This window comes from Dermacentor variabilis, chromosome 2, assembly GCF_050947875.1.
Source record: "Dermacentor variabilis isolate Ectoservices chromosome 2, ASM5094787v1, whole genome shotgun sequence".
Taxonomy (NCBI): domain Eukaryota; kingdom Metazoa; phylum Arthropoda; class Arachnida; order Ixodida; family Ixodidae; genus Dermacentor; species Dermacentor variabilis.
Genome location: NC_134569.1, coordinates 219,635,195 through 219,644,467, shown reverse-complemented (window position 1 = coordinate 219,644,467; position 9,273 = coordinate 219,635,195). Strand labels below are relative to the sequence as shown.

Below are 9,273 nucleotides of genomic sequence, written 5' to 3'. Positions count from 1 at the left end.
AGGCGCGTCGCGGCTCCGACTCCCTCTCCCCTGACGACGCTTCGCCGTGCTCCCACGCGGGTTGCAGAATCAAGCGCCGTTCCTTCCTTTAGATCACTATCTATCTATCTCTCTGCCCGTGCCGATCACGACGTTTGGCTGGCGTAGATCGTTTCCCCCTCCGAGACACCGAGTTCTTTGGTTCGTTCCGTTTGCTCAGGCGCACGTTTCGTTGCCGCGCCGAACGCTGCGTTGCTCGACGCTCTCCGTGTGATAGGTGGCCGCAAAGTCCAATGCGGGGCGCCTCGTAAGTGATCCCTGCGCCGTAGCGCATTGTCTTACACCCCTTGGCGGGTCGATGGGAACGCTGTCGCGTTCCACTCTTGAAGGCGAAGCTTAAGCGTCCTCCAATTTTTCGTGTACTTTTGTGCTCATCGACGCGAAGGGAGCATCTGGACTGAAGGCGACGCGATTATGCGTGAGAAAGAAAGGCAGTAGCGGCCTACATCGGTGTTTCTTTGTGACAGTGTGTTTACTATGCCTACGACGGCCGTCATTCGTGGTCAACGAGAAAACATCTTCCATTCAGCCTGGACAGTGATGAAGTGGACTTTTTTTTCGGCGGAATCCATCGTCATCATCGTCCATCCACTACGTAAACGAAATGGCGTGCCCAGAGTACACATCGTGACAGCGCTCCGCCTTCAAACCGAGGGCCTTTTGCAAGGCGCATGGACGGCTCATATGAAAGGTACGTACGTGGTCACATTCAGCGTCGCGTTTTTATGGCGCGTCATTGTGGTAGTAATTTTCGCGTAATCTCTTTAAAGGACAGCACAAGGTGTGTTGGATGCGAGTGTAGTATGTGTACTTCAGGCGGAGCCTACGGGCACCGAACGTGAAAAAGAAATGAAAATATATCGGATGTTTCATTGTTCGTGTGTCCTCAACTAATTGTGACAGCACATAGAGTTGTAGAGAATTAAGTACTGTTACGCGTCAGTATACAGCGCAGGCAGGTAAATAATACTTTGGTTTGGCTAATTCATTCTGTTGCCTAAGATGGGCGCATACTTATACCGGTGTCACACGGCCACTTTCGATCACGATTGAGCCTGTTCTGGATTGAAATTTTCGACCGCGATTGGCTCCCGTCCGCAGATTCAGCAAGGAAGCCGAACGTGACCAGAAATTCGATCCCAGTCAGGATCGATCGCGGCCAAAAGTGTGCAGTGTGACAACCGTATTAAATGTCGCTTGTGTATTTGCACTCGTTTTGTTCTTATTTTTTATTTTTTGTCCCAGGTCACGTGGTAGGTAATGACGCAGGTAGCTTGCAATGCTTGTGCTTTCATCGCTAGAACTAATACAAAAGAACCACAACATCCCGGCTATGTGGTTATCCTTCGTTTTCAGTTGTACTCGTTTGTTCTAGAAGATTTCGTGCCGTTGCGGATGAACGCGTGGTTGCGCTATTTGTTTATTAATTTATCTTTTCGTATAAATAAGTACACCGAGCCTGATCATATTTTTCTCGACCTTGAACTCGTTTTTTTGGTTTCACGCACGCATGCTTATTACTACTACTATTTGTTTTCTTGTTGTACGACTGAACCTTGCCTAAGGCGTCCTGTCAGTCGTCGACAGTATTTCTGAAATGAACTGCACTGAACATCCTACGGCTATTCTATGTTTCACTACCTTATTCTAATGTCTAGTTATAAAGCGTATGGTTATTGTAACTATTCTTGGCTTGTATATATGTATGTATTAGGCTGGTAAATGCTTAATTGTGTTTGCAGTTTTGAGAGGTTCTTTTATTAAGTGGTCAATCTCGAGTGGTATTAATGGTGAGTTGTTTTCTTGTGCCCATGCAGTTAGTCAGCATGAAGCAATTGCATGGGAACCGGCTGATTGTCTTGGGCCTACACATTGCTCAAAAGGCAGTGAAGATGTCTGAGCCAACAGGTATACTTTTTTCATCACAATTGGCCTACATATTTTTTCCACAGGAGGATGAAGACTTCTCCCAGTGAGCTCCAATTACCTCTGTCCTGCGTTAGCTGATTCGAAGTGAAGCCTGCAAATTTCCTGACTTCATCATACAGTCTAATTCTCTACCGTCCTTGACTACCCTTGTCCTCGCTTGGCATCCGTTCTGTAACTCGAATGTGCCGCCGGTTATCTGCCGTATGCATTACATGGTTGAAGAAGGCACTTGGGCTAGTTGGTGCTCATCGCAGACTCTAGACATCAATAACTAGCGTGAAAAAGACGACAACATAAAGAAGCACATAAGACAAAACTTTAGACTTCAACTGAAATTTTTGCTGCACAGAAACATGGGATGCACAGAATGTCGACCAACGTAAACAACACAGGAGCTATCGGAACAAATTGATGAACAGGTTAATTTCACATACGAACACTCTTGGTAAGAGCCAGGGACGGCTGCTCACACACCTGTTCCCCACTTTCTTTATGCAAAGCGGTTCGTATATTTCCCTATGAACCTGCTTCTGGAGCTGCCTGAGCGCACGATTGCTTTGAAACTGCTTGGTGCATGAGCACGTATGGCGATAATTGGCCAGGTGGCCACTAGCCACTAAGGCACTGAAAGCAGCCCTATGTTCCCTCAAGTCAAACAGGTCGGTGTTTAAAAGACTGCTTCGGGGAACCAAGATAGGGCAGCTGCCAGTGGCTGGTGGCCATCTGGCCAATCATTCCTGTAGGTGCTCATGCACTGAGCAGTTTCAAAGCGCTCATCTGCCCATGCGGCTCTAGAGGCAGGTCGACATGAAAATATTCGAAGCACTTTGCATCAAAAAGTGGGTGATAGGTGTGTAAGCACCCCTTCCTTGGCTCTCACCAAAAAGAGTGTTCGTATCTCGAAATGAACCTATCCATCAATTTGCTCCGATACCTCCTTTGTCAGACAGGGAAAGGGAAAGATGAATGTTGCTTCCATCCGTTGAGGTCGCATCCCCTGAATCCTATGTTTCTGTGTAGCCAAAATTTCAGTTGAAGCCTAGAGCTCTGTCGTGTGTGCTTCTAGCTGTCGTCCGCTGTTTTTCTTGCGCTAGTGCATGATGTCTCAAGTCTGCACTACATAGCCTGACCAGCTCCCTTCTTTACTCGTTATGTCAGCTAGGATATCAGCTCCTTCGTCTGCTTTCTGAACCACGCTGCTCTCTTCCTGTTTCTGCTGCCATCAGGATGGGAGTGGACATGACAAATGAAACTGAGTGTCATTTAGACAGAGGAGCAGTGAGACTTCCTGTGCTTTACCTTTTGGTGTTGTACATAAATGTTGAAATTGCACCAACACATCTTTTTCAACCTTGTGATTTTCCCATAGCTGTGACAAATGAATATATAGGCTTTAAGAAACTAAAAATGCAATTTGCCTAAGAAAAAGAATACTTTTGCACTTAAAGGTAATGTGTATGATGCTCTAACTCCTTTGATGCATGTGCCTTGAGAGGTGTTGATGTTGTTTTCATTTCTTTCGGTAAGCTTTACTTGATGGGCATGACTTTATATAAAGAAATAAGTTCAGAAGAAACCATAATACCTGACAGGCAGAATTGTCGAGATTGAGAGCCCAGTTTTCTTTCATGACATTTTTTTCAGGCTGTACTAGTTGACCCATGATGTTCAACAGTGCGGACTTGTACAAAGGATGTCGAAAGTGGCGAGAAATGGAGAAAAATGCTATCGCCTCTTTCTCCATCCTTTGTCGAGTTCACATTGTCGAACGTCATCGACCAATACCAACTAGCCTGTTTGCTAGTACCTGTACTAGTTGAGCCATTTCTACTATGGTACCGTAAACCGAATGTGATAAATTCAAAATTGGTGCCTTTTCTATCTTTGTACAAGTGTTTCATATAATAGTTTAAGGCATTATGGTTGATATCATGTTTTGACACCACCATAACCTCATAAAATATCTTCATGCATGCGACAGGTGCCTCTTGTACAAGTTGCGTGCTGGCCTGATATGGAGAACAAACCTGGCAGGAGGTAGAGCACATGCTGTATTGTAAACAAGACGCACGATTGCATTTACTTGGCAGTTATCGCAATGTTTTCTGATATTTACCTGCAGGAACATTAGTTATCTCAGCTGCTAAGGACACTGGAAAGATACATCACTAGACACTGGGAGCAGAAAGAAAATCTGATTTTGCAGTACTATTGAAGTCATGCAACATTATGTCTAACCAAACTGGCAGGGATGCTAGCTGTTAAAAACAAAGGGCTGATTTCAAGAAAATTTCGCATTCCTAAATGTGTAAGTGAAATGCTCTATGCTTATAAGCTACAAAAGATTTCCAGGATAATCATGCTAGTTACACTGGCCATTTGCTAATTCAGTAAGCTTCACTGAAGCTTGTTTTAAAATTCACAGTGTCTTTATACAGGGTGATGATAGTAAGTTTTGTGGAATTTTTAAATATAACCTGTTGCATATAGCATAATTCTAGTCCTTGAGCAGGAATATTCAAACAGGCAGAAATATCTTGCACGAGAAATTTAAACACATGTTCAACTAATTAACGAAAATCTATAAATTAGCTTTTCAATTACTTACTTCATGGCACATATAAACAAAAACAAAGTGGCTTAACCGAGGGGCCGATGTTTATTAATCTTATCCTAAGAAGCTAGCAAACACTAACACCAAGGACAACTTAGGGTAAATTACTTGTGATTAGTAAATGAAATAAAGAAATTATAAATTACTGAAAATGAAAGTGGATGAAAAAACAACTTGCCACAGGTGGGGAACGAACCCACGTCTTCGCATTATGCGGGCGATGCTTTACCAATTGAACTACAACAGGTGCCTTTTCCCCATCCACTTTATTCGGTATTTCTGTTTCCTAGTAGAACTCTAGGAGTGTTTGCCAGCGCCACCACATATATGAAGCACATATTGTAATTTACGAATCATAGCCAGTGAGATTACAAGATGCATCAACTTTGGAATTGATTTCCAGAATGACCATCAAACTTGCCGTAAAAATGCACTGTTGTTCCACTTACTTTTTTAACAAAATGTGCTTTCTGCACTGATGCACAAAAGTAATTGGAACACCATTGTGTAGTGTTCTTTATCAGGGAATTATTCCTAAACTGGTGTCATCCTGGAAGTTCAAGCACACACGTCTTCCAAGCTCACTGGCTACAATTGGTAAATTGCAATATGCGCAGTAAAATAATCAGTTACGAAGTGAATAGTGAATTTTTTTAATTAGTCGAACATGTGTTTAGATTTCTCATGCTAGTGATGTCCACCTCTTCAAATAATCTAGGTCAAGGACAAGAATTATGCCATCTGCCACAGGAAATTTTTTAAAATTCCATAAAACTTAAAAATGATCACCCTGTACAATGCTACTACAGTGCTAAACAGCCAGCAGCCTAATCATCACATTTAAGAATGCTGTAACAACACTGACAAGTGCACTAAAGTTTTCTGCGCTTCACAGATGAAAGATGTTGGCCATTAGAATGTTTGATCTTAGTGTAACTTACAATCAGATAACCAGCAAGATCAAGTGAAAGCAGATGACAAACTTCATACACGAAAGGCTTTAACTGTGCTTTGATTAAAATAGCTAAACTTCTGTAAAGCATGATGCATTCACTGTGTTGTTCCAGTTCAAAGCATCTAAATGATCAGATGCTAAAGAGTTCTTGCTTGGAAGATCTTTAGTGAAAACCTCTGTAACAAAAACGTCAGCAGGATTATGTGCTTGCTTAGTGGAGATGTCTTAAGATGATGTAAAAAGGTGTAGGTAGGGCTTCTAGTAGAGATGCCAACTAGTTCTGAGAGAGGGGTTGTTACCAGCCACTGTGTAGGTCATAGATTAAGAAAAAAATAAAGGTCAGCTTAGTGATGCTTAGTATAGTGATGCATGCATTGTTTGTAATAGTGAGTATAGCGATGCTTGCATTGTTTGCCTGGGAAATCTGATGAACAGCATCGTTTGTGCCTCTTGTTAAAAGAGCAAGCTTCTGTGAAAACGCTTATTTCTACTCCTATGAATGATGTATATTCCTGAGGAGGCAGGCAAAACAACAATGCCATGTGTTATATTAACCGATGAATGTAAGGTCATTGTTTAGGCACGTAAACCCTGCGAATTTGTTTTTGCCTTGTGGCCACCACCTCCTGTGAAATAATGGTTGGCATTTACACTATTGGTTTTGGGAACAAGGCATTAATGTCAAAGTACCTCTTGATGGTTACCCTGCAATGCATAGCGAAGCATATGTCTGCACCTTATTTTCAATATAACTTGCTTGTAGGGAAAAGCTGCAGTGAGATGATGTGGCTTCTCATTGTAAACTTATCGCATAAGACAGGATTGATATATTTCTAAGCAATTTATTGGACTCAACACGAGCATCTTTATTTGTGCACATTCCAAATTGTAGTTTTGGGTCAGATGTCACGCACGAAAACAAACTACCCAGCGTTATTGCTGTAATATGACGGCGGTTAAGGAAGTAATGCCTCCAAACACACTACTTTGCCAGTAGTACTGCAAACATTTTGGCTCTTTGTCATTAATGCACTGATGTTTAAGCTATAGAATGTCACATGCCCCATCTTCCTATCTCTTCGCATTCCAAAGTAATCGATCAATGCATGGCATCCAGTGGTGATGTCCGCTTGAAATAGCGGGCTGTAATTGAATTTCTCACTGCAGAAGGTTCTACGCCCTTCAACATTCATTGCCGTCTGAAAGCAGTTTACGGGTATGCCTGTGTTGAAGTCAGCATTGTGCGGAGGTGGGCAAGCACTGTGAAACATCAAAATCCAGCCGCATCAAACGTCCAGGATCAGCACCGAACTGGACGGCCCGCAACGGCTTCTGATGAGGATCATCAGCATCAGGCAGATGAGTTGAATCGGGTCAATCGCAGGATCAAGCAACACCAGATTGCAAAAACACTCACCATTTCCATTGGTTCAGTGAACCAGATAATTAAGAAACTCCTGGGTTACAAGAAGATTTGAACTTGTTGGCTATGTTTCAACTTCATGTCAGTCTTCAGTCGCCGTGGCACCCAACAAGCGCAAGTCTTCTTGTAACGCAGGTCTTTAATGATGTGGCTCACTGAGCCAATGGAAATGGCGAGTGTTGTTGCAATCTGGTGTTGCTTGATCCTGCGATTGCCCTGAGTCAACTTATCTGCCTGATGTTCATGACCCTCTTCAGAAGCCATTGTGGGCCGTCCATTTCGGTGCTGATCCTGGAGATTTGATGCGGCATGATTTTGGTCTTTCACAGTCCTTGTCCACCTCTGCACAGTGCTGATGTCAACACAGGCATCCCCGTAAACTGCAGTCAGATGGCGATGAATGTTGATATGTGCACAACCTTCCGCAGTCAGAAATTCAATTACAGCCTGCTGTTTCAACTGGACGTCACCACTGGATGCCATGAATTGCTCGATTACTCTGGAACGGGAAGAGATACGAAGGTGAGGTGACATTCGATAGCATAAACATAAGTGCATCAATGATAAAGCGTTCAAAATCTTTGCAGTAATATTGGCAAAGTAGTGGGCTTGGAGGCAATAATTTCTTAATTGCCCTCATTTAATTGTGTAGCCTCTCTCTCCTACATTCATGATGTGGCAGAATAAATGCCTTATTTTTTCGAAATAACGATTTCTTGGAAGTTAGTACCATCTGTGCTTGTTTTCTTTATCGTGGTCTTCATGTGATCTTGAAATATTAAAGTGAATGATGCAGGGAAGCGCTGCTTGTCATGTTTCGTGTACTTTTCCTGACATTGAATTACAACAAATCATTTTGCAGGTAGAAAACAAGCAGATGGCTACAGTGATCAATGAAGAAATGGCTTCATCTCTGATGGCTCGCCTTAGGACATTGGAATGGAGCTACACAAAGGCATCACCAGCCTCGCCTGTGCCCTGGAACATTGGTTTGAATAAGACTGTTCTTCAGTGTAGAACGACCACAAGACTTGTCACCACATACAAGGCGTAGTGCAAGCTCTAAATATTGTACAGGTGGCTAGAATAAATGACCCTCCATGCAGTCACTCTTCCTGTATCTGTGGTAAATGGACCATTTCACGCAGAACACTCACACGTTCTTATGTGTTTTCTCTCAAAGTTGCTATGCCATGCGCTTGGAAACACATTACCTATTGTATGCACTCCGTACATAACATTTCTATGTGCTAGCCTGACTGTAGACTTACAAAACATACAATGAAGTGCATGTGTACCCGCTTCAATATGCCGTACTTCAACACCCTTATAGCAAGGGCTATTATATTGCTCATTACACCTGATAGGTGAAGGGGTAATATATTCCTGATCACACCCTTACACCCCATGGGTCGAAGGGTAATATGTTGTTCAAAACACCCTGAAGGGATAGGGTGTTATTGGAATATAGAATAACCATCACAAGGGTGTAATTGCCTATAAAACCCAGCTTTTTCTAGGGTGCTAGGGGGTTAGTTATAGACACACAAAAAAAACCCTTAGGGGTGTAAATTATTTTACAGTGAATGCATCTCTGGAATTGACTAATGTGTCGGCTTAGCTGCAAATATTGCCCCAACGATCTACGTAGCGAATGCGAACGGACACATACGGCAACGGTGGCGTACAGATTTTGGCACAACGCTGTGTCACCGCTTGCCGCTTATAGTGTATACGCGCCTTGCGAAGTGGAGTGTAGTCATTTCTAATCGCGAACGACCGCACTGAGCTATAAAAGCTCTTTCATTCGTTCTAACTGCTTCCCTTTCTGCTCAAGTCCACCAAAAGTGTGTGCACGAGCACGACGGCATTAGGCTTAACATTCGTTGAACAGCATCAGCATTGACTCAAACTGAGATAACCCATTCGGTCGTAGACATGAGTGGTATGTCTGGCAATTCACGCCTAAATTAATCCCCACCAAAAAATACCGGCGTTGCCGTAACAGTAGCGGAGGTTGCGGCAAAAAATCGCCACCGGTGCCTCTTCTTTTTTTCTTTTTACCCCCAAAACCTGTCCTTCTTTTAACCGTGAAGCTACGCTTGATGTCCACGATAAGGAGAACAAGGAACGATATTTTATATAGCTTGAAGGTCTATATATTGCGGACAAATATCGGTGTATATAAACATGGGGACTATGGGTGCCGTGAAGAAAACCTTTCGTTGAAATGTTTGTGTACTTCAGACGCTTAGAAAAAAAAAAGTCGACTGCTAGCCGGTGTAGGAACATTGTAAGTTGGTTAATGCCACC

General features: G+C 43.0%; 1 long non-coding RNA gene across 1 annotated transcript; it reads left to right on the top strand.

The window, feature by feature from the left end:
- Positions 1–398: 398 nt before the first annotated feature.
- Positions 399–8,070, top strand: LOC142573112 (uncharacterized). The gene is made up of 3 exons (XR_012826224.1): positions 399–730; positions 1,857–1,947; positions 7,823–8,070. It is a non-coding gene; the product is annotated as an uncharacterized LOC142573112 (long non-coding RNA).
- Positions 8,071–9,273: the final 1,203 nt, after the last annotated feature.